A 27,369-nucleotide genomic window follows, 5' to 3' on the forward strand; every position below is an offset into this window, starting at 1 on the left:
CGTAGCCCTCGCCGACACCGGCTTCGCCTCTCGCATGGATGAAATGATGGTCAACTCCATCCGCAAGTTCGCCGCCGTCAAGAAGCATGTAGCGAAAGCTCCTACTAGTCCTGCCAGCCACCACGCTCATGCACGAGGGAGGGACGCAACTTCATTGACTTACTGCTCCTGCCTTTGCGTCTATGACAGGTGGGCCCAACAGGTGGTTGGCCCACCTGTCATGCAGCCAAAGGCAGGTGCAGTTAAGGCACCGGAGCTCAGTCCGCAAGGGAGAGGGCGTTGTAGTAATCAAACTTCTCGGTCTTGTACGAGTTGACGCGACACATCAAAGCACTGCACTCGATATAAGTCTTTTTACACATTTCAAATGGACTACTACATACAGATGTATGTAGACATATTTTGCTTCGTATGTAGTCACTAGTTGCAATCTCTAAAAAGACTTATATTTGGAAACAGAGGGAGTACAACGCATGCATGCATGCCGTGACTTCCCTTTTGATACTTGCATGTGTTGATTTGATGCACCTTGCCAAATTTTGACTATAAATTTAACTAGCCAAATTTTCATGCATGTCACAAAAAATTACGGGGCTGTTTGGATTGTGACTATGTTTGTCTTATGTTACCACATTATTTTTCCCACACTTGCCTAACTTGTGTTGCTCAAATTGTTAGACACACTTTGGCTTGCCTAAGGGAATCTTGCCACACTTTTTGTGTCTATGACATGTGGGGTTCACTGCTAATAAAAAAAATCTTGTCTTAGGTGTGGCTAATAAAAAAGACTTATATTTAGGAACGGAGGGAGTAGAAAATATCAATAATAATGCATGTTGGGGCAACCCACGTTTCCGATAATTTTAGCCGTGGGCTTGTTCACAATTTTTACGAGGGGGTGGTTGTTCATTTAATGGAGGGACTTGTACTAGACTTGAACGATACGAAGTGCGACCTGGCACACCGTAACACTACTTGGAACAAGCGGGTAGCTATCTCAAAAAACAATCAACAACTAAAAAACGACGACCTGGCACGTAGTACACAATTTTAAACGATTGTTTTGATGGATTGAAAAAGGAAAACTACCCCACTACGTATATATAGGCTGGAGCCTCCGCGCTTGCTTGCTAGGGTTGCTCTATTCACACACTCTCATCCTCTCCAGATCTAAACAATATAGGGGTGGTAACTTGTCTTTTTCCCTTCAAAAAACACTATCTTTCTATGCTCACCGGTGGTTACAGATCCGGACATATCCCCCTCCGTCGGTCAAGGGGAGGAGGGGCAGTGTTTAGGCTGTCGTCGACAGCGAGGGAGGAGACCCACTGCCGTCCGCACCGTTATCTCTGGCCGAGCGCCGGCGCGGGAGGTCCTCCGATCCCTTCGTCGTTGCCCTAGTGTGGGCGGATCCGGCCTCCCGCCGCCCACCTATCCACATCCCGACGAGCTTCAGGTATATCTTCCTTCAAAATCGCCTTAGCTCTACTTCCCCAGCTCGCTACGTCGCTGCATGTGCATCATTTTCTACCTCTCAGCCCCTCTCGATCGGATGGTCCAACGTCACCTATTTTTTTCTACTATTGTTAGAGGTAAAGCTACTTCATGGAGTTGAATCTTGTACTTGGTTCAAACAAGAAATAAAGTGGGGGTGGGGGAATTTAGTAGTATGTAGTACATCGGACATGGTACAAACAGGAAGGAAAGGGGGTGAAAGTAGTACAGACTGGTCATCCAACCGGTCTCTTGGTCTAAAAGGGAAATATAGGGGTAATGCTGTACACAGTGGTATGACCAGGACTAGATTTGCTATCCACACATAGGAGTAGGTGGCTAGAGTGAACAAAAATGGGACCAACCCAGATATGTTTCTTGGATGTTTGTTTCTCGGGGCAACAAACTATGAATCACCACTTTATGCCCCTGTTTAGGTACATGGTGCTGGACTGCTGGTGAACCCACTGTCCCATGCCCTTATACCAAATATTTAGCTGTTCTTAATCTAATGCCCCTGGTAAAAAGGAAGCCATGCCACTGTTATAAGCCATGACAAGTTTAGCCAAATGTTTTTGCCTGTAATTGTTTGAGACTCTGACTATTTCCTCTGTTGCTTTTTGTGCAAACAGGGATATCCATTTCACATGGTTGCTGTTGTGACCTTTTGGCGCACTGCACAAAACTCTTCTTAAAAGAAGTGACTTTTGTGCTGTTTAACTGGAATGTCAGAATGGAACAGTTGGTTCATTTCGGTGGAACTGCACAAAGGGAGATATGTGTTCCAATCCTCATCATCCATATTGGCACCATAACCTTCCTTTAGGTAAGAATGATGTTTAATGCATGTGTTCATCTCTATTTTGCGACTGTCATGAGAAAATAATGCTATTTTTTACTAGTACACTTCTACTCCCTCACTGACAAAACCAATTGTGAAATAGAAGGCCAATCATGTACTTGCTTTCACCAACTGGTGAGGAGATTGAGAAACATAGCATGAAGAGGAAGAAGAAGAAGAGTAAACAGTGCCAAGGCGATCTTGCTGAAGCCAGAGGCCTCTGTCGAGGCCATTCAAGGGCTCCGGCAACGACTACCTTACATGTGAGACGATCCTCCAGGGAGCCCTTCCACTTCTGCTGTCTCACTTAATTAATTAGGAGTACTTAAGTACCACTAATTTATTGCTGCCTAATTTTCCTGTCGGAGTTAAACAAATCTTTAGTAGCTGAATCATGTACGTGTGTATGTTTGTCTATGGAGGTAAATCATGTCGTGGAGTAGGGAGGGAATGCTAACTTTACCCATTAAGATAATGAGGGTGCTTTTATTTGTTAGTGTATGCTTCATCAACTAGTCCCACTATTACAGTAATCTCACTCTCTCAATATATGTGCCAACAGGGATGCTCGATTTTGGTGGAACTGCACAAAAACTTTGGGTGCTTCATTGCCTCGACAGCTTCCTTCCTTTCCTATTAGTCGCTAATCTCGGCTTGCATTCTTCCTTTGCTGTCAGTCGCTTGGCTTATCTCTGCTTCCAGTCAAAGGAAATAGTAATTGATATGCTACCTCACACAGGTTGGTACTGGTCTTTATCCTGATTATTGTGCTTGTCAAATGTATTGGTAATTTGGTATTGTGCTACTGTTTGCTGATTTCATAAAGGAGTAACTTGGAGCCTGAACTCGCAGGAAAATCATTACATCGGGTGATTTCACTAGAACTGCACAAAAAGATCAGATGGACAGGTACTTATGCTGCTGCTATGTACTCCAAAGTTCACTCAGACAAACATCGATGTTGACAAGAAGAAGTGCCTATATTCATTCGAGTATCAACCGGCGTCAACCAATTGTCAAACTCCAAGTATTAGGAGAGTGAACGCCAAAAATATTGCTTGGCGCATAGCCCAGAAAAACGCAGTCCAGTCTTTGGTCCGAACTTGTGCCTTTTGGTTATCGGCACATATGGTAGCGAACTGTATGGCATGGAGTCTAAAGATTCCAGACAAGTTGGTTGACGCGTATATTCATCTGGCACTTAATCAGTCTGCACGCCAGGGATGCTCCATTTCAGTTGAACTGCACAAAAAATTTGGGTGGTTCATTTTCTCAACCGCCTCCTTTCTCGTCTGTAATGTAGAATTTTGGCGAGATACAGGACCAAGATGAGCCAGTAAACTAGTTGGATGAAAGTAGTGGCCAAGTTGCTCAAACCTCCCTCGGCACGAGGCCACTATTTGAGGATAAACCTACAAGCAAAGTTCAGATTGTCTGTGCTGCCTCTTATGTACTTGAAAGTTTACTCGTACAAGCATTAATTTTAGCAAGAAGTACCTCCGACTGAACACCATTTACCAGTCTGCAATGTAGAATTTTGGCGAGCTACAGGACCAAGATGAGCTAGTAAACTAGTTGGATGAAAGTAGTGGCCAAGTTGCTCAAACCTCCCTCGGCACGAGGCCACTATTTGAGGATAAACCTACAAGCAAAGTTCAGATTGTCTGTGCTGCCTCTTATGTACTCGAAAGTTTACTCGTACAAGCATTAATTTTCGCAAGAAGTACCTCCGGCTGAACACCATTACCAGTCTGTACCCTAGGTAATTAAAGTTCGTCCATGGATCATACTGGCTGTGATCTCAATCATTTGGATGCATAAACATACTGAACATGTGTATATCTGAATCTTTTTGTGAATTATCTATGAATATTGTTGTGTGATCTATCAATCATTTGGATCCATAGACATGCTGAACTTGTATATATATGAATCTTTTGAGTTGTTGATAGTGAATGTTGGCTATGAATATGAACGTGTCCTGTGAACCTGAGTTTGATACGAATGTTTACCTTTTCTGTTGTGCTTGTGTGTGAACTTGTTAGTATGCCTACTGTGGGGTATGTGACGTGTGGGTGTCAACGGCACACCTTCTTCCCGAGAAGAATTGCACCTGCTTTGTTAGGGTAGCAACGGCGCATCAGCTCTTTTTAGTCTTTTTGCTCTGTCTTGCCCCCTCCCCCGCTCAACCCCTGCCGTAATGTTTTCGGCCTCAAAACAAACATACTACTGCGTTGTTTTTGGGGCTTGATGAAAAATCGAGTGCTGGTTTCTGTAGGTTGGCCCGCCCAGCAAATGGGCTACTGGTCCACCACGGACTGGGACGCTAAAAATACAAGTTGTATGGTGCAGAGGCAAGTAAAAAAATGCCATCGAGAGCCATCCACTGAAGAAAAAAATTGCTCCTGATGTGCTTCTTTAGTCGTGCCGCCGGCCCCCTCTATAATCCAGTTCGCTCGGGGATCTGGTATCATTTTTTTCCAGAGGGTGAACAAGTATCAGCTAGGCCTAGGTTTTGTATTTTAACATGCGTAGCCCACGACATACGGTGACAGTGGTTTCAACTTATTTTTTGAGGTCCATACCGGCCTATGGGCTTTTTCTTAAAGATCGGTAACCCAATGTATTTTTTTAACCACATTATATATATTTATATTATTACTATTACCATATATTTTATAGAGACTTATATATACATTATAAAAACATCCCACGTGTTATTAACTTATAAAAGTAAATGTTTAACAGAAGTTGGCAAGGAAAATCCTGGTTATTTTTGACTCACAGGCAAGGAAAATCCTGGTGATTGCGTACAAAAGCTTGCAAAGATTTTAAGGACCAATGTAATAATAACACGCTCATTTTTATTTTGAGCAATAACTCGCTAATTTGTTAATTATGTATATAAAAAATGTGCCTCCCCGGTTTATTTTTGATATTAATTGCTCCTTCTAACATAACATTATATATATAACGAGCCCAGCTAATTCGTGTATTTGAAGGAAGTGCAAATGGGCTGGGATTTCTTAGATAATATAAATGGGCCGCATTGATGTGAAATTATTTGTTCACCCAGCCCAGCAAATGGACTGTACATTCTAGAAAACATGGGTTAAATATATGCCACATTTTTGCAGGCTGACATGTGGGCCAATAGGTCGAAGCCTACGCAGGGCGTTGTCAACTTGGTCGGCATGCACCTTCAATCTCTTGTCTTCTTCCTCCAGCGTCGCCGGGACCGCCTGGTCCGTCCTCCGGCGGCTACCGGCTCTGCTTAGCACACATCGTTGCGAAGCGCTACCCCACCGCCGGCCAGGCTATCCCTCCACCCCCCCCACACCTCCTGTTATTCTCCAGCGACTACAGCCCCACGCCGCACCAGAACCAGTTATAACCCTTCTCCTCCACTCAATCTGCGACTCCACTTCCGCGTCTTCCCATCTCTGAGTCGGTCCCGTCCGGGGCCTCGCCATCGTCCACCACCTCGGTGCACTCGGTGTGGCGTGGTCAACAAACGATCGTCATCGGAAGAGGACTGTACGTGGAGAGCCTGACGGCTGGGACCCACGAGGTCCATGGTCGCACGCAAGGAAAGTTCCTCCTTATTAAGCTGAAAAAAATGTTTCCTCCACCTGACAGCTGGGACCCACCGGCTGTATCTTTGCATGGAAGGAAGTGCCTCCTTGTTATGGCGAAAAAAATTATTCCTCCCATTGACAGCTGGGACCCGTCAGATTTGGTGGCTGACTTGTGGGCCTACTAAGCGGACGTGTACGCAGGGCTTTGTCAACTTAATCAACAAATGATTCTAGCAGCTGGACCGTTAGATGTTAATCCAACAGCCGTGCTCCTTCTTCAACCTCTGTTCTTGCTCCTGTCTCCCGTGGGCGGCACCGCAGCTGTGCTGCCGCGCACCCGAACCAGTCAAGTTTCCCACTCCTCTCCATCTGCGACTCCACTGCCCCATCTTCCCCATCTCCAGGTCATTCCAGTCTGGGGCCTCGCCGTCGTCCACCGACCTTTGGTGCGCTCGGCACGGTGTGGTCAACGTGGTCAACAACCGAGAGTCATCGAAAGATGACTGTACGTGAGAGGCTGACAGTGGGGACGCACCACGCCCATGGACGCATGCATGCAACGGAACGCGGCGTGGTCAACATGGTCAAGGAACGACTTCCATCAGAAGTGTACTGTACGTAGAGAGGCTGACAGCTGGGTCCATAGCCGCAGCAAGGAAGTGCCTCCTTATTACGCGGAAAGTAATGATTCCTCCACCTAACAGCAGGGACCCACCGGACGGGCCACCATATTTTGCGAAAAAAACGTTTTCCCCTGACTGCTGGGACACACCGGACGGGTCACCATATTTCATGAAAAAAATGTTGCCCCCGCTGTCAGCTCGGACCCACCGAAAGTGCCTCCTTATTACGCACACAAAAAATGAATACTCCCCCTGCTAGTTGTGACCCACCTTGGTGGGTGGCTGACTTCTGGGCCTACTAAGTTAACGGGGATGTCCATCTAACGGCCGTAGTGCTTCTTCAACCTCTGGTCTTCTTGCTCTAGCCGCCCAAAACAGCGCCGGTCGTGCCGCATGCTCCTGCCTCCCGTGGCCGGCTGTGCTACCGCGGAGGCCTCACCGCCCCCTACTATTCCCACCGCTGGCCAGGACCTGCGGCGACGGCAGCCTCACACCGCAACCGAACCAGTGAACCCTCGTACTCCTCTCCGCGCAGGCTTCCACTACCGCATCTTCACCGGCTCCGCACCGTCCCCTTCCTAGGCCTCGCCGTCGTCCACCGCCCTGGTGCTCTCGACGCGGCGTGGTCAATGTGGTCAAGGAACGGCTTCCATCAGACGTGGACTGTACGTGGAGAGGCTGACAGCTGAGTCCACGGCCGCAGCAAGGAAGTGCCTCCTTATTACGCGCAAAATAATTATTCCTCCACCTGACATCAGGGACCCACCGGACGGGCCACCGTGTTTCGCAAAAAAGACGTTTCCCCTGACTGCTGGGACCCACCAGCTACATCTTCACACGCAAGGAAGTGCGTCCGGGCAAAAAAAACGATTCGCCCCCCTGACTGCCGGGACCCACCAGCTACATATTCGCACGCAAGGAAGTGCCTGACAGTCGGGACCCACCTGGTCGAAGCATACGTAGCGTTGTCATTCTGGTCGCGAACGTGTACGTACATACTAGTCAATGTAGAGGTGCGCACGTGTCGTAGTAGAGGCGCGCACGTAGCATGTACACGTACGTACAACGGCCAGTGTGTAAGAAAGAAAATACGGCCACGTACGTACATGCGGGCAGGGTCTCGAACGCCTACTCACGCATACGTACGGCCAGGGCTCGTGTACATGGCTGGATCGGAACAGAGAAACTGCGTCGTCGTCGTGTTCATGGGGAGGCAACAGAATGCGTCGTGTTCATCGGGAGGCAACGGAACGCGTGGGAGCCAACCGGCTTGGACGGAACAGCCGATGGAAACGAGGCCTGGCGTACCGCGGAACGGAGGAAACGACCTTGTGTTCGACCGGCCACAGTCGAAACGGGATCCTGTTCATCGGGAGGGGTCTGGCGTACCGCAAAACGGAGGAAACGGACCTCCTACGGTCGAAACGGGGGTCCTGTTGATCAGGAGGGGTGTGGTGTAACACAAAACGGAGGAAACAGACTTGTGTTGGAGCGCGACGGTCGAAACGGGGGTCCTGTTCATCGGGAGGGGTGTGCCGTACCGCAAAACGGGACTCCACGGCATACTGTTCATCTCCACCGTCGACCCCCTCCAGCCTCCACAGGCTACTGTTCATCCACCATCAACTTCCTCCAGCCTCCACCTGCGACTGTTCATCCACGGGCTCCTGTTCATCCAGCCTCCACCACGCGCTACTCCACCGGCTACTGTTCAACCACCCCTCTCCATGGGCTCCTGTTCAACCACCCCTCCACGGGCTACTGTTCATCCAGCCCTCCACCGTCTACTGTTCATCCCGCCCTCCACGGGGTGGTCCTGTTCATCCAGCCCTCCATGGGGTCCTGTTCATCCAGCCCCAACCGGCTCGATCGATCGGGGTCCTGTTCATCCAGAGGCAACACCACGGGGTCCTGTTCATCCACCCCCACCGAGAACTATTCATCCAAACCCCCCAGCAACGCTCACTGTTCATCCAGAGGCAGCATCGATCGGCTTCAGTTAGCAGCAGTAGCGAAGGAATCGCTCGATCGGGTTCAGTTATCAGCCATCGATCGATCGCTCGGGTTCAGTAACGCATAGCCTGCAGTGCAATCGCTCGGGTTCAGTTAGAGCCCAACGCCTCGCTCGGGTTCAGTTAGAGCCCAACGCCTCGCACCCCACGCGCGTGCGTGTACGAGAGAAACACGCATCGCTCGGCCCCGACCACCCACCGTAACCGGGAAAACCCCGATATTTTCCTTGCCCTCGCTTCTACCACGGGTTTTTCCGTCATGGACGGCCCAAAGAATGTCATGCAGCTGCATCTCCGGCCCGCCCAGGACAAAAAGCCCATTTTCTGTCATGATTTTTGTCATAGAAGTAGGACCCCACCACATCTATGATGATACCGGGTTTTGTCACAATTATAGTCATAGAAGTGTCATAAGTATGATAGAAAAAAATTCATTCGGCCCAAAATGTCACAGATGTGTCTTTTTTTTGTAGTGTATTGCTTTCTTCATGACTTATACATGTTCCTATGACTATGAGATTATGCAACTCTCGAATACCGGAGGAACACTTTGTGTGCTACCAAACGTCACAACGTAACTGGGTGATTATAAAGGTGCTCTATAGGTGTCTTCGATGGTACTTGTTGAGTTGGTATAGATTGAGATTGGGATTTGTCACTCCGATTATTGGAGAGGTATCTCTGGGCCCTCTCGGTAATGCACATCACTATAAGCCTTGCAAGCAATGTGACTAATGAGTTAGTTGCGGGATGATGCATTGCGGAACGAGTAAAGAGACTTGTCGGTAACGAGATTGAACTAGGTATTGAGATACCGACGATCGAATCTCGGGCAAGTAACATATCGATGACAAAGGGAACAACGTATATCGTTATGCGGTTTAACCGATAAAGATCTTCGTAGAATAAGTGGGAGCCAATATGAACATCCAGGTTCCGCTATTGGTTATTGACCGGAGACGTGTCTCGGTCATGTCTACATAGTTCTCGAACCCGTAGGGTCCGCACGCTTAACGTTCGGTGACGATAGGTATTACGAGTTTATGTGTTTTGATGTACCGAAGGTAGTTCGGAGTCCCGAATGTGACACGGACATGATGAGGAGTCTCGAAATGGTAGAGACATAAAGATTGATATATTGGACGGCTATATTCGGACACCGGAAGTGTTCCGGGTGGTTTCGGAGAAAACCGGAGTGCGGGAGGGTTACCGGAACCCTCCCCCCCCCCAAGGGAAAGTTGGGCCTACATGGGCCATAGGAAGAGGGGAGGCATCCCACAAGGGGCAGCCGCGCCCCCTCCCTATAGGGAGTCCGAATTGGACTAGGGAGGGGGCGCCCCCCCTTTCCTTCTCCTCTTCCTCTTCCTTCCTTTCCCCTTCCTCCTCCTATTTGGACTAGGAAAGGGGGAGTCCTACTCCTACTAGGAGCAGGACTTCTCCCCTCCTTGGCATGCCCCAAGGGCCGGCCGGCCTCCCCCCTTGCTCCTTTATATACGGGGGCAGGGGGCACCCTAGAACACACAAGTTGATCATTGATCTCTTAGCCGTGTGCGGTGCCCCCTTCCACCATAATCCACCTCGGTCATATCGTTGTAGTGCTTAGGCGAAGCCCTGTGCTGGTAGCTTCATCATCACCGTCATCACGCCGTCATGCTGACGAAGCTCTCCCTCGACACTCTGCTGGATCGTGAGTTCGTGGGATGTCACCGAGCCGAATGTGTGCAGATCGCGGAGGTGCCGTATTTTCGGTGCTAGGATCGGTTGATCGTGAAGACGTACGACTACATCAACCGCGTTGTCATAACGCTTCCGCTTATGGTCTACGAGGGTACGTAGACAACACTCTCCCCTCTCGTTGCTATGCATCATCATGATCTTGCGTGTGCGTAGATTTTTTTTGAAATTACTACATTCCCCAACAGTGGCATCCGAGCCAGGTTTATGCGTAGATGTTATATGCACGAGTAGAATACAAGTGAGTTGTGGGCGATAATAGTCATACTGCTTACCAGCATGTCAAACTTTGATTCGGCGGTATTGTTGGATGAAGCGGTCCGGACCGACATTACGCGTACGCTTACACAAGACTGGTCCTACTGACGTGCTTCGCACACAGGTGGCTGGCGGGTGTTAGTTTCTCCAACTTTAGTTGAATCGAGTGTGGCTATGCCCGGTCCTTGTTGAAGGTTAAAACAACACATACTTGACGAAAAATCATTATGGTTTTGATGCGTAGGTAAGAACGGTTCTTGCTCAGCCCGTAGCAGCCACGTAAAACTTGCAACAACAAAGTAGAGGACGTCTAACTTGTTTTTGCAGGGCATGTTGTGATGTGATATGGTCAAGACATGATGCTAAATTTTATTGTATGAGATGATCATGTTTTGTAACGAAGTTATCGGCAACTGGCAGGAGCCATATGGTTGTCGCTTTATTGTATGAAATGCAATCGCCATGTAATTGCTTTACTTTATCACTAAGCGGTAGCGATAGTCATAGAAGCAATAGTTGGCGAGACGACAACGATGCTACGATGGAGATCAAGGTGTCGCGCCGGTGACGATGGTGATCATGACGGTGCTTTGGAGATGGAGATCAAAGGCACAAGATGATGATGGCCAATATCACTTATATTGATTGCATGTGATGTTTATCCTTTATGCATCTTATTTTGCTTAGTTCGACGGTAGCATTATAAGATGATCTCTCACTAAATTTCATGGTACAAGTGTTCTCCCTGAGTATGCACTGTTGTGAAAGTTCTTCGTGCCGAGACACCACGTGATGATCGGGTGTGATAAGCTCTACGTTCACATACAATGGGTGCAAGCCAGTTTTGCACACGCAGAATACTCGGGTTAAACTTAACGAGCCTAGCATATGCAGATATGGCCTCGGAACACTGAGACCGAAAGGTCGAGTGTGAATCGTATAGTACATATGATCAACATAGTGATGTTCACCATTGAAAACTACTCCAGCTCACGTGATGATCGGACATGGTTTAGTTGATATGGATCATGTGATCACTTAGATGATTAGAGGGATGTCTATCTAAGTGGGAGTTTTAGTAATATGATTAATTGAACTTTAATTTATCATGAACTTAGTACCTGATAGTATTTTGCATGTCTTTGTTGTTGTAGATAGATGGCCCGTGCTGTTGTTCCGTTGAATTTTAATGCGTTCCTAGAGAAAGCTAAGTTGAAAGATGATGGTAGCAACTACACGGACTGGGTCCGTAACTTGAGGATTATCCTCATTGCTGCACAGAAGAATTACGTCCTGGAAGCACCGCTAGGTGCCAAACCCGCTGCAAGGAGCAATGCCAGATGTTATGAACGTCTGGCAGAGCAAAGCTGATGACTACTCGATAGTTCAGTGTGCCATGCTTTACGGCTTAGAACCGGGACTTCAACGACATTTTGAACGTCATGAAGCATATGAGATGTTCCAGGAGTTGAAGTTAATATTTCAAGCAAATGTCCGGATTGAGAGATATGAAGTCTCCAATAAGTTCAACAGCTGCAAGATGGAGGAGAATTGTTCTGTCAGTGAGCATATACTCAAAATGTCCAGGTATAACAATCACTTGATTCAATAGGGAGTTAATCTTCCTGATGATAGTGTCATTCACAGAATTCTTCAATCACTTCCACCAAGCTACAAGAGCTTCGTGATGAACTATAAGATGCAAGGGATAGATAAGACAATTCCTGAGCTCTTCGCAATGCTAAGGGCTGCGGAGGTAGAAATCAAGAAGGAGCATCAAGTGTTGATGGTCAACAAGACCACCAGTTTCAAGAAAAAGGGTAAAGGGAAGAAGGGGAACTTCAAGAAGAACGGAAGGCAAGTTGCTACTTAAGTGAAGAAGCCCAAGTCTGGACCTAAGCCTGAGACTGGGTGCTTCTACTGCAAAGGGACTGGTCACGGAAAGCGGAACTGCCCCAAGTATTTGGCGGATAAGAAGGATGGCAAGGTGTACAAAGGTATATGTGATATACATGTTATTGATGTGTACCGTACTAATGCTCGCAGTAGCACCTGGGTATTTGATACTGGTTTTGCTGCTAATATTAGCAACTTGAAACAGGGACTACGGATTAAGCGATGATTGGCTAAGGACGAGGTGACGATGCGCGTGGGAAATGGTTCCAAAGTCGATGTGATCGCGGGCGGCACGCTACCTCTACATCTACCTTCAGGGTTAGTTTTAGACCTGAATAATTGTTATTTGGTGCCAGCGTTAAGCATGAACATTATATCTGGATCTTGTTTTATGCGAGGCGGTTATTCATTTAAATCAGAGAATAATGATTGTTCTATTTATATGAGTAATATCTTTTATGGTCATGCACCCTTGAAGAGTGGTCTATTTTTGTTGAATCTCGATAGTAGTGACACACATATTCATAATATTGAAGCCAAAAGATGCAGAGTTGATAATGATAGTGCAACTTATTTGTGGCACTGCCGTTTGGGTCATATTGGTGTAAAGCGCATGAAGAAACTCCATTCCGATGGAGTTTTGGAATCACTTGATTATGAACCACTTGGTACTTGCGAACCATGCCTCATGGGCAAGATGACTAAAACTCCGTTCTCTGGAACAATGGAGCGAGCAACAGATTTGTTGGAAATCATATATACTGATGTATGTGATCCGATGAATGTTGAGGCTCGTGGCGGGTATCTTTATTTTCTCACCTTCACAGATGATTTGAGCAGATATGGGTATATCAACTTGATGAAACATAAGTCTGAAACATTTGAAAAGTTCAAAGAATTTCAGAGTGAAGTGGAAAATCATCGTAACAAGAAAATAAAGTTTCTATGATCTGATCGTGGAGGAGAATATTTGAGTTATGAGTTTGGTCTTCATTTGAAACAATGCGGAATAGTTTCGCAACTCACGCCACCCGGAACACCACAGCGTAATGGTGTGTCCGAACATCGTAATCGTACTTTACTAGATATGGTGCGATCTATGATGTCTCTTACTGATTTACCACTATCATTTTGGGGTTAGGCTTTAGAGATGGTTGCATTCACGTTAAATAGGGCACCATCTAAATCCGTTGAGACAACACCTTATGAACTGTGGTTTGGCAAGAAACCAAAGTTGTCGTTTCTTAAAGTTTGGGGCTGCGATGCTTATGTGAAAAAGCTTCAACCTGATAAGCTCGAACCCAAATCGGAGAAATGTGTCTTCATAGGATACCCAAAGGAGACTGTTGGGTACACCTTCTATCACAGATCCGAAGGCAAGACATTCGTTGCTAAGAATGGATCCTTTCTAGAGAAGGAGTTTCTCTCAAAAGAAGTGAGTGGGAGGAAAGTAGAACTTGATGAGGTAACTGTACCTGCTCCCTTATTGGAAAGTAGGTCATCACAGAAATCTGTTCCTGTGACTCCTACACCAATTAGTGAGGAAGCTAATGATGATGATCATGTAACTTCAGATCAAGTTACTACCGAACCTCGTAGGTCAACCAGAGTAAGATCCGCACCAGAGTGGTACGGTAATCCTGTTCTGGAGGTCATGTTACTTGACCATGACGAACCTACGAACTATGAGGAAGCGATGATGAGCCCAGATTCCTCGAAATGGCTTGAGGCCATGAAATCTGAGATGGGATCCATGTATGAGAACAAAGTGTGGACTTTGGTTGACTTGCCCGTTGATCGGCAAGCCATCGAGAATAAATGGATCTTCAAGAAGAAGACTGACGCTGACGGTAATGTTACTGTCTACAAAGCTCGACTTGCTGCGAAAGGTTTTCGACAAGTTCAAGGAGTTGACTACGATGAGACCTTCTCACCCGTAGCGATGCTTAAGTCCGTCCGAATCATGTTAGCAATTGCTGCATTTTATGATTATGAAATTTGGCAAATGGATGTAAATACTGCATTCCTGAATGATTTCTAGAAGAAGAGTTGTATATGATGCAGCCTGAAGGTTTTATCGATCCAAAGGATACTAACAAAGTGTGCGAGCTCCAGCGATCCATTTATGGACTGGTGCAAGCATCTCGGAGTTGGAATAAACATTTTGATAGTGTGATCACAGCATATGGTTTTATACAGACTTTTGGAGAAGCCTCTATTTACAAGAAAGTGAGTGGCAGCTCTGTAGCATTTCTAATACTATATGTGGATGACATATTGTTGATTGGAAATGATATAGAATTTCTGGATAGCATAAAAGGATACTTGAACAAGAGTTTTTCAATGACAGACCTCGGTGAAGTTGCTTATATATTAGGTATCAAGATCTATAGAGATAGATCAAGACGCTTAATTGGACTTTCACAAAGCACATACCTTGATAAAGTTTTTAAGAAGTTCAAAATGGATCAAGCAAAGAAAGGGTTCTTGCCTGTGTTACAAGATGTAAAGCTGAGTCAGACTCAATGCCTGACCACTGCAGAAGATAGAGAGAAAATGAAAGGTGTTCCCTATGCTTCAGACATAGGCTCTATCATGTATGCAATGTTGTGTACGAGATCTGATGTGTGCCTTGCTATCATTTTAGCAGGGAGGTACCAAAGTAATCCAGGAGTGGATCACCGGACAGCGGTCAAGAACATCCTGAAATACCTGAAAAGGACTAAGGATATGTTTCTCGTTTATGGAGGTGACAAAGAGCTTGTCGTAAATGGTTACGTCGATGCAAGCTTTGACACTGATCCGGATGACTCTAAGTCACAAACCGGATACGTGTTTATATTGAACGTTGGAGCTGTCAGTTGGTGCAGTTCTAAGCAAAGCGTCGTGGCGGGATCTACGTGTGAAGCGGAGTACATAGCTGCTTCGGAAGCAGCAAATGAAGGAGTCTGGATGAAGGAGTTCATATCCGATCTAGGTGTCATACCTAGTGCATCGGGTCCAATGAAAATCTTTTGTGACAATACTGGTGCAATTGCCTTGGCAAAGGAATCCAGATTTCACAAGAGAACCAAGCACATCAAGAGACGCTTCAATTCCATCCGCGATCAAGTCAAGGAGGGAGACATAGAGATTTGCAAGATACATACGGATCTGAATGTTGCAGACCCATTGACTAAGCCTCTCTCACGAGCAAAACATGATCAGCACCAAGACTCCATGGGTGTTAGAATCATTACTGTGTAATCTAGATTATTGACTCTAGTGCAAGTGGGAGACTGAAGGAAATATGCCCTAGAGGCAATAATAAAGTTGTTATTTATATTTCCTTATATCATGATAAATCTTTATTATTCATGCTAGAATTATATTAACCGGAAACTTAGTACATGTGTGAATACATAGACAAACAGAGTGTCACTAGTATGCCTCTACTTGACTAGCTCGTTGAATCAAAGATGGTTAAGTTTCCTAGCAATAGACATGAGTTGTCATTTGATTAACGGGATCACATCATTAGAGAATGATGTGATTGACTTGACCTATTCCATTAGCTTAGCACTTGATCATTTAGTATGTTGCTATTGCTTTCTTCATGACTTATACATGTTCCTATGACTATGAGATTATGCAACTCCCGAATACCGGAGGAACACTTTGTGTGCTACCAAATGTCACAGCGTAACTAGGTGATTATAAAGGTGCTCTACAGGTGTCTCCGATGGTACTTGTTGAGTTGGCATAGATCGAGATTGGGATTTGTCACTCCGATTGTTGGAAAGGTATCTCTGGGCCCTCTTGGTAATGCACATCAGTATAAGCCTTGCAAGCAATGTGACTAATGAGTTAGTTGCGGGATGATGCATTACGGAACGAGTAAAGAGACTTACCGGTAACGAGATTTAACTAGGTATTGAGATACCGACGGTCGAATCTCGGGCAAGTAACATACCGATGACAAAGGGAACAACGTATATCGTTATGCGGTTTGACCGATAAAGATCTTCATAGAATATGTGGGAGCCAATATGAACATCCAGGTTCCGCTATTGGTTATTGACCAGAGACGTATCTCGGTCATGTCTACATAGTTCTCGAACCCGTAGGGTCCACACGCTTAATGTTCGGTGACGATCGGTATTATGAGTTTATGTGTTTTGATGTACCGAAGGTAGTTCGGAGTCCCGGATGTGATCACGGACATGACGAGGAGTCTCGAAATGGTCGAGACATAAAGATTGATATATTGGACGGCTATATTCGGACACCGGATGTGTTCCGGGTGGTTTCGGAGAAAATCGGAGTGCCGGAGGGTTACCGGAACACCCCCCCCCCCCCCGGGAAAGTTGGGCCTACATGGGCCATAGGAAAGAGGGGAGGCAGCCCACAAGGGGCCGCCGCGCCCCCTCCCTATAGGGAGTCCAAATTGGAGTAGGGAGGGGGGCGCGCCCCCCTTTCCTTCTCCTCTTCCTCTTCCTTCCTTTCCCCTTCCTCCTCCTAGTTGGACTAGGAAACGGGGAGTCCTACTCCTACTAGGAGGAGGACTTCTCCCCTCCTTGGCGCGCCCCAAGGGCCGGCCGGCCTCCCCCCTTGCTCCTTTATATACGGGGGCACCCTAGAACACACAAGTTGATCATTGATCTCTTAGCCGTGTGCGGTGCCCCCCTCCACCATAATCCACCTCGGTCATATCGTTGTAGTGCTTAGGCGAAGCCCTGTGCCGGTATCTTCATCATCGCCATGATCACGCCGTCGTGCTGACGAAGCTCTCCCTCAACACTCTGCTGGATCGTGAATTCATGGGACATCACCGAGCCGAACGTGTGCAGATCGCAGAGGTGCCGTATTTTCGGTGCTAGGATCGGTCGATCGTGAAGACGTATGACTACATCAACCGCGTTGTCATAACGCTTCCTCTTACGGTCTACGAGGGTACATAGACAACACTCTCCCCTCTCGTTGCTATGCATCACCATGATCTTGCGTGTGCGTAGGAATTTTTTGAAATTACTACGTTCCCCAACACTCAAATCATCTATGAAGGTGAGAAAATAACGATACCCGCCGCGAGCCTCAATATTCATTGGACCACATACATCGGTATGTATTATTTCCAATACGTCATTGGCTCGCTCCATTGTTCCGGAGAACAGAGTTTTAGTCATCTTGCCCTTGAGACATGGTTCGCAAGCATCAAGTGTTTCATAATCAAGTGATTCCAAAAGCCCATCAGCATGACCTAAACGGCAGTGCCACAAACATGTTGCACTATGATACGTCTCCATCGTATCTATAATTTTTTATTGTTCCATGTTGTTATATTATCAATCTTGGATGTTTTACAATCATTTTATAGCCATTTTATATCATTTTTTTGTACTAGCCTATTGACATAGTGCCAAGTGCCAGTTGCTGTTTTCTGCATTTTTTTACATAGCAGGAAATCAATATCAGATGGAGTCCAAATGCAACGAAACTCCACGGTGATTTTTTATGGACCAGAAGGAACGTAATGGGCCCTGGTTGTGCCTGGGGGGTGCCCCGAGGGGGGGCACAACCCACCAGGGCACGCCCTGGTGGGTTGTGCCCACCTCGGGTGCCCCCGGACCGCCTCTTTGCTCTATAAATACCCCAATATTCCGGAAACCCTAGAGGCATCGACGAAATATTCATCCAGCCGCAGCAGAGTCCAGAACCACCAGATCCAATCTAGACACCATCTCGGATGGGGTTCACCACCCTCCATTGGTGCCTCTCCGATGATGCGTGAGTAGTTCTTTGTAGACCTTTGGGTCCGTAGTTAGTAGCTAGATGGCTTCCTCTCTCTCGTTGAATTCTCAATACAATGGTCTCTTGGAGATCCATATGATGTAACTCTTTTGCGGTGTGTTTGTTGGGATCGATGATCTTTGAGTTTATGATCAAATCTATCTTTTTATATCCATGAAAGTTATTTGAGTTTCTTTGATCTCTTATATGCATGATTGCTTATAGCCTCGTATTTCTTCTTCGATATTTGGGTTTTGTTTGGCCAACTTGATCTATTTATCTTGCAAGGGGAAGAGGTGCTTTGTAGTGGGTTCGATCTTACGGTGCTTGATCCCAGTGACAGAAGGGAAACCACACGTATGTATCGTTGCTACTAAGGATAAAATGATGGGGTCTATCTCTACATAGATAGATATTGTCTACATCATGTCATCATTCTTATTGCTTTACTCCATTTTTTCATGAACTTAATACACTAGATGCTTGCTGGATAGCGGTCGATGTGTGGAGTAATAGTAGTAGATGCAGACAGGAGTCGGTCTACTAATCTTGGACGTGATGCCTAAATAATGATCATTCCCTAGATATCGTCATAATTATATGAAGTTCTGTCAATTGCCCAACAGTAATTTGTTCACCCACCGTTTGCTACTTTTCTCGAGAGAAGCCACTAGTGAAACCTACGGCCCCCGGGTCTTCTTTTTCACATATTTGCCTTTGCGATCTACTTTTCTCTTGCATTTATTTTCAGATCTATTAAACCAAAAATACAAAAATACCTTGCTGCATTTTATTTCTATTTATTTTATTTGGCATTCGATCTATCAATCTACTACAATTTATCTCATGTCCGTTTGCCTATCTTGAGGCGTCGTACCCCGGAAGGGATTGACAACCCCTTTAACACGTCGGGTTGCGAGGATTTGTTATTTGTGTGCAGGGGATGTTTACGTTGTGTTGCTTGGTTCTCCTACTAGTTCGATAACCTTGGTTTCATATCTGAGGGAAATACCTACCGCCGCTGTGCTGCATCATCCCTTCCTCTTTGGGGAAATACCGACGTAGCTTCAAGCGACATCAAAAGGAATTTCTGGCGCCGTTGCCGGGGAGGATCTTCAACATATACCAGGTTCCTAATCACAATTCTCATATCCTCGCAATTTACATTATTTGCCATTTGCCTATCGTTTTCCTCTCCCCCACTTCACAAAAATTTGCCGTTTTATTCGCCTCTTTTTTTCTGTTCGCCGTTTTCTTGCCTGATCTGTTTTTGAGTGCAATCTTGTTGTGTGGTCATCATGACTCAAGAGAACACCAAGTTATGTGATTTCTCAAATACCAGCAACAATGATTTTATTGGCACTCCGCTTGCTCCTCCCGCCACTAGTGCAGAATCTTGTGATATTAATACTGCTTTGCTGAATCTTGTTATGAAAAATCAATTTTCCGGTACTCCTAATGAAGATGCCGCGTCCCATCTTAATGCCTTCGTGGAATTATGCGATATGCAAAAGAAAAAAGATGTGGACAATGATGTGGTGAAGATGAAATTATTTCCGTTTTCTTTGCGTGATTCTGCAAAAAATTGGTTCTCTTCTTTGCCTCGCAATAGTATCGATTCTTGGAATAAGTGCAAAGATGCTTTTATCACTAAGTATTTTCCTCCCGCAAAAATTATTTACCTTAGAACCCAGATCATGAATTTCAAGAAACTTGAACATGAGCATGTTGCACAATCTTGGGAAAGGATGAAAATGATGCTTAGGAATTGCCCAACTCATGGGTTAAGTCTTTGGATGATCATACAAAAAATTTATGCGGGGTTGAATTTTGTTTCTCGTAATCTTTTAGATTCCGCCGCGGGTGGTACTTTTATGGAAATTACTTTGGGTGAAGCCACCAAATTTCTTGATAATATCATGGCAAATTATTCACAATGGCATACCGAAAGGGCTCCTACTAGTAAAAAAGTTAATTCGGTTGAAGAAATTTCTTCTTTGAGTGAAAAAGTTGATGCTCTTATGAAATTGGTTGCTAGTAAAAGTGCTCCTATTGATTTCAATGATATGCCTTTGTCTACATTGATTGAGCAAAATAGTGATATCATAGATGTGAATTTTGTCTCTCGAAATAATTTCGACAACAATGCTTATAGTGGTAATTTTAATCTTAAGCCTTTCCCTAGTAATTCCTCTAATAATTATGGCAATTCCTATGGAAATCAATCTTATAATAATAATAGGAACACGTCTGATCTTGAGAATAATATTAAAGAATTTATCAATACACAAAAAGTTTTCAACACTTCCATAGAAGAAAAGTTGAGTAAGATTGATGATTTGTCTAGAAGTATTGATAGAATTGCTCATGATGTGGAAAATCTTAAGATGAAAATTTGTGTGACTAAGGTTGATGAATCAATTAAATCTCTTTATGTTTCTATGGATGAAAGTAAGAAAAGAACCGCTATGCTTAGAGCTAAAAGAGAATTCTTAGAAAAAGCGTTTTCTAGTGATTTCTTTCGCAAAAGTGATGAAGATCTTAAAATGATTGGTGTTTCCTCTATTGATTCTTTGTTTAGTAAAGTTAAGATTGATGAAAAATAGACTAGAGAAGAGTCAACTTTAGGTAGAAGGCGTCCCAATATTTCGGAGGGTGAAAATCTTGTTGAGAAAATTGATGAAAGTGAGTTTGCAGAGGTCAAAACTTTAGCTAGTGATGTGCCCACTCTTTTGGATTACAAAGACTTTAATTATGATAGTTGCTCTTTGATTGATTGAAATTCACCCCATGCCTATGAACAAAATAAAGCTTTTACTAAACATATTGTTGATGCTATGATGAAAGATTTTGAAGAAAAATTGGAACTAGAAGTATCAACTCCTAGAAAATTGCATGATGAATGGGAACCTACTATCAAAGTCAATATTAAAAATTATGAGTGTTTTGCTTTGTGTGACTTGGGTGCTAGTGTTTCTACAATTCTAAAATCTTTATGTGATGTGCTTGGTCCTACCGGTATTGAAGAGTGTTCTTTGAATTTCCACTTGGCGGATTCTACTATTAAAAAGCCTACGGGAAGAATTAATGATTTATTATTCTTGCAAATAGGAATTATGTGCCCATAGATTTTATTGTTCTTGATATTGATTGGAATCCGTCTTGTCCAATTATTCTTGGTAGACCGTTTTTACGCACTATCGGTGTCGTGATTGATATGAAAGAAGGCAATATTAAGTTCCAAATTCCTATGAGGAAGGGTATGAAACACTTTCCTAGAACAAGAATTAAGCCACCTTATGAATCAATCATGAGGACATCTTATGGATCTCGAACCAAGGATGAAAAAACTTAGATCCTTGCTTTATGCCTAGATAAGGGCGTAAAACTATAGCGCTTGTTGGGAGGCAACCAATGAATAAAATTTAGTTTTGCTTTATGTTCTTGAGTGTTAGAACAATTATGCTACTGTTATGATTGTGTTTTTTGTGTTTTAATTAGTGTTTGTGCCAAGTAGAACCAATAGGATCTTCTTGGGTGATAGTTGTTTGATCTTGCTGAAAAAGACAGAAACTTTGTGCTCACGAAAGCAATTCTCATTTTTTATCAGGAAGAGCTTTTGCCCTGATTATTTTTGAATAAGATTAACATACAAATTACCCAGGACTTCATAGTTTTTCAGAATTTTTGGAGTTCCATAAGTTTTCGAAATAGTCGGATTGCTACAGATTGTTCTGTTTTGACAGATTCTGTTTTCTTTGCGTTGTGTGCTTATTTTGATGGCTCTATGGTTTTCTTTGATGATTTTTTGCCATAGAAGGTTGGAATACAGTAGATATAATGCAAAAATAAAATATGAATTGGTTTGATACAACACTTATAGTAGTGGTTTGCTTTCTTATAATAACGGATCTCACGAAGGTTTTGTTGAGTTTTGTGTGATTGAAGTTTTCAAGTTTTGGGCTATCTTACGATGGATGAAGGAAGGATAGAAGAGCCAAAGCTTGGGGATGCCCCGGCATCCCAAGCTATTATCCAAAAATGAGCAACCAACTAAGCTTGGGGATGCCCCGAGTGGCATCCCCTCTTTCTTCCAACGACTATCGGTATTTTACTCGAAGCTATATTTTTATTCGTCACATAATATGTGTTTTGCTTGGAGTGTCTTGTATGATATGAGTCTTTGCTTGTTTTATTTTGTGTTTTAAGTCATCAATCCTTGCTGGACACACCTATTTTAGAGAGCCAAATTTATGCCATGACTTGTTAGAATTGCTCTCTATGCTTCACTTAAAAAATTTATGAGCTATGGACTTGCTCTAGTGCTTCACTTATATCTTTTTGAGCACGGTGTGCTTTAGTATTTTTGAAGAAATGCTCTCTTGCTTCACTTAGATTTATTTTATAGTTAGTAAAATTTTCAAGAAATTCTCTCTTGCTTCACTTAAATTATTTTGATAGAAAGAAAAAGAATTATGCTCATGATCTTCACTTATATTTGTTTGAGCTTATGAAAAGCAACACATGAAAATTAGTCCCAAAGTGATAGATATCCAAGAAGGATATAATAAAAACTTTCATGAAGATCATTGGACAAAATAAACTTGATTCTTAGTAAAAGTTTTGAGATATGATGATTTGATATGTGAGTTGTGTTGATGAATAATTATGCTTTAGTAAGAATATTGGTGTTAAGGTTTGTGATTCCCTATGCAAGTACGAAAGTCAATAGTCATGCAATGAAATTATATCCTACTTGTGGTGCATTATTCGGTGTTATTTATACTTAATGCTTGCTTATGAGATTATCCGTTTCTTGGTTGGTCGCTTCTCAATCTTTTGCTAGCCTTCATTTTGCACTAAGTATGATCTCTACTTGTGCATCCAAAATCCTTTAAACCAGTTTTGCCACATGAGTCCACTATACGTACCTATATGCGGTATTCTTTTGCCGTTCTAAGCAAATTTGCATGTGCCATCTCTAATTTTCAAAATAAACTTCTCTTTTGTGCATTTGTTTCGCTCGCGGAGAGGTGAGGGGTGGCTAATGTTTTCCATGCTGGATGTGTTATTATCACGATGAGTGTTTATTCACTCGTCATTGCACGAGAGTAAGGCAAAGGTTTTAGGGATGCCCAGTCCCGAAATGCAAAAATGATTTTACTTTATGTTGTCAAATAATAAATTCCTTGGAAAGTGTTGGTATGGAGGGCAAACATGGATATGGCTAGCCATGGAAAGTGAAAGTATGGTGGAAAAAGGAATAAACTTTATTTTCTGTTTGGGAACCGCCTATGATATATCTAGCATGGAAATTGTTGGGAAATCTAAGTCTTTTTCATTGTTGGGATGGATACACCTCCCAAAATGTTTTTATCTCTAATTTTTCGCTTTGAGCTCAGGCACCTCTACAGATCCCTACTTCCCTCTCCGAAGGGCCTTTCTTTTAATTTATGCAATTTTTATTATGAATTTTGAATCTCCATCTTCTCTCATAAAAGCACCAACTAGGAGGTGAAAGCACAAGTGCTCCCCGGGTGGTTTTGGTAATTAATGTCAACATATCTCTTGTTGGACTAATGTTTTCATCTAGTATATTTCAGACAAGTTCAAGAGATGGAGTGGCGTGGACAAGAGGATGTGGAACCCCTTCAAGATGCTAAGGACAAAGGATTGGCTCAAGCTCAAAAACTCAAGGCTCTACATTTTACTTTTAGTGATCCAAGATCACATTGAGTCCATAGGAAAAGCCAATACTATTAAAAGGGGATGAGGTGTTGCTTAATGGCTTGCTTGCTCAAAGTGCTTAGTGATATGCTCCAAAGCCCTCAACTACTTTCTCATATCCACATATGTCCCAAACCAAAAGTCAAACTCGGCCCCACCGAAATATTCTATCCGGCGCCACCGAGTTCACTTGACATAGCCACTGCCACAAACCCTAGTCACTTTGGTCTCACCGATAGGGATTTTGGTCTCACCGAGATGGGATTGCAAACTCTTTGTTTCCCTTCGTAACGTTTCGATCCAACTGAGATGAGCGATCGGTCCCAACGAGTTCGCAATGCAAACTCTCTGTTTCCCCTTGGTAACGTTTCGGTCGCACCGAGATGAGTGAATCGGTCCCACCGAGTTTGCCTGACCAACTCTCTGGTTAGCTTATTACCAAAATCGGTCCCACCGAGTTTGTGTAATCGGTCTCACCGAGATTACGTTATGCCCTAACCCTAATGAAATCGGTCCTACCGAGTTGACATGTGGGTCCCACCGAAAAGCCTAACGTTCACATTTTGAACTAAATCGGTCTGATCGAGTTTCCTGATTCGGTCCCACCGAGTTTGGTGAATTGTGTGTAACAGTTAGATTTTGTGTGGCGGCTATATATACCCCTCCACCCACTCTTCATTCGTGAGGAGAGCCATTAGAAGATGCCTACACTTCCAGCATACATTTTCTGAGAGAGAACCACCTACTCACGTGTTGAGGTCAAGATATTCCATTCAAACCACATAAATCTTGATCTCTAGGCTTCTCCAACTTGCTTTCCACTCAAATCATCTTTCCACCAAATCCAAATCTGTGAGGGAGAGTTGAGTGTTGGGGAGACTATCATTTGAAGCATAAGAGAAAGGAGTTCATCATCAACACACCATCTATTACCTTTTGAAGAGTGGTGTCTCCTAGATTGGTTAGGTGTCACTTGGGAGCCTCCGTCAAGATTGTGGAGTTGAACCAAGGAGTTTGTACGGGCAAGGAGATCGCGTACTTCGTGAAGATCTACCCTAGTGAGGCAAGTCCTTCGTGGGCGATGGCCATGGTGGGATAGACAAGGTTGCTTCTTCGTGGACCCTTCGTGGGTGGATCCCTCCGTGGACTCGCGCAACCATTACCGTTCGTGGGTTGAAGTCTCCATCAACGTGGATGTACGATAGCACCACCTATCGGAACCACGCCAAAAATCTCTGTGTCTCCAATTGCGTTTGCACACTCCAATCCCATCCCTTTACTTTCTGGCAAATTGCATGCTTTACTTTCCGTTGCTCATATACTCTTGTCATGCTTGCTTGAATGTACTGTGAATGTTTAAACTTGTGCTAAAACTCTACCTTAACTTGAAGAAAATAAAAACTGCAACTTGTCCTTGTTAAGAGTCTATTCACCCCCCTCTAGACACCTCTTCTCGATCCTTTCAGGAGGCAATATGATCGTACTTAAGTATTGGGTGTAGCTAATATTCGAGTGTGTTTCATGAATGGATGTAGCGACCAGACCTCAAACAGTCTGATCTACCGTGCACCAGTGTCATCCCTGGATCAGTAATGCTGACACGCACAGTACTTGGAGGATTTATAACAGAGTAGCAATCACACACTTATTACATCGAGTATCTCAAAGGAGAAATAAGTATGACAAATATGGCTTAAGGCCATCTAAAACGATAACAGTGGAAGACTTGGAAGGTAAGTGAGTTCATCAACTCCAACGGCATCACTGAGTATAAGAGCACGACCTAAGGCACCTTACTCGTCGTCTGAAAAGTCTGCAACATGAAACGTTGCAGCCCGAAAACGGGTCAGCACATGGAATATGCTGGCAATGTAACACATAGAGAGTAATGAACAGAATAAAGCTATACTACATGCATATTTGGCTGGTGTTTAAGCTCTATGGTTACAGTTTTGCGAAAAGCCAATTTTTCCCTACTGCAAAGGAATAAATTTTATTTAACTATCATGGTGGTTGTTAAACATTGAGAATGGTTGACAGCATCTCAATCCCAATTAAGTATCATCCTTAACCCAACAAAATTAATTTGAGTAACATGATGAGATTCACATGATAATCCAAGTACTAGATACTCAAGATGTCCATAACCGGGGACACGGCTCACCATGATTAGTTTATACACTCTGCAGACGTTTGTGCACTTTTCCCCACAAGACTCGATCTCCTCCGTTGGATTACTCGCACTACATGGTGTTTGAGTGATGGATGACCGAGACATAGTCTTTCAAAAGTGTTTGCACCTTACGATCGGGTAGACCGTTACACCTACTTTCCCCTACATCTGCTAGTCTACCACTGTAAGAGTTCACACAACTTATTCAACTATGCTAGAGCCCATAATAGCTTGTGGCTGCACACAGAAGTTTCTAGCATGAATAATCTCATGATCCCTTTGAGCCTGGGTGGCGGTCCAAAAGAAAACAGGCAATCACTGGAATACCCAGGTGCCTCAATCCACCCAGATGTGTGTTCAAGTTGCCACCTTAAGTAAACCATTAAATTAACAATCTCACATCTGTCATGGATACACTCACCCAATCCACGTCTACTAGCATAGCATAGCAATATGAGCAAACGTAGAAATAACTCCCAGGGTTTGATAACAAAACAGGTAATAGGTACTACCTCATCTACTTCCCAATACCCACAATTTAATTAGATCCTAATCATGCAATGTTTGGGGATTGGTCTAATGCAATAAAACTGGGTAGTAAAGAGGTATGATCAAAGTGTTACTTGCCTTGCTGATGATCCGTGAAACCTACAGATTCGAAGTAGCAAGCGGCGCACTCCGGGTACTCTATCGCAAACAAACAAGCATACAGTAAGCACTCAACTAATGCACAGGTAAAACTCAAATAAAATATCTAACCAGAAAGTTCAACTTAAAAAGTCCGGTTTGCAAAAAGAATCAAATCAAACGAAGCAACGAAAGTCAAACGGCGAAGGAAACAAGCTTCATTTACTAATCTGGATCTAAGTCAAATTTTACAGTAGCAAAAACTTATTTGAGTTGGTTAAACGGAAAGAGAATTTCGAGACGAAACTCTAGGCGCTAGAATCGCTTGATTCCGATAAACGAGCGAAAAGATATACTAGAACGAAAATCGGATCAGAAATCGCGATCTGGAATAATCGCGGAAAATCCGAGAAAAAGAAAAACTGGCGAACAGTTTATCGAACGAACGTTCGTTAACTGTAACTGAACGATGAACATGTTCGTTAATATGAACGAACGAGCGAACGCTCGCTAATTAATTAAACCGAGAAAAAAAGAAAAAATAACCGATCTAAAAAATGAAACAACCGCACTTTAAAAAAAACGGGCGGTTTTCTAGAGAAAACCGCCGGCGGCAGCGACAACTCCGGCGGCTACC

The sequence above is a fragment of the Triticum aestivum genome, chromosome 5D (assembly GCF_018294505.1).
Source record: "Triticum aestivum cultivar Chinese Spring chromosome 5D, IWGSC CS RefSeq v2.1, whole genome shotgun sequence".
In the NCBI taxonomy this organism is placed as follows: Eukaryota; Viridiplantae; Streptophyta; class Magnoliopsida; order Poales; family Poaceae; genus Triticum; species Triticum aestivum.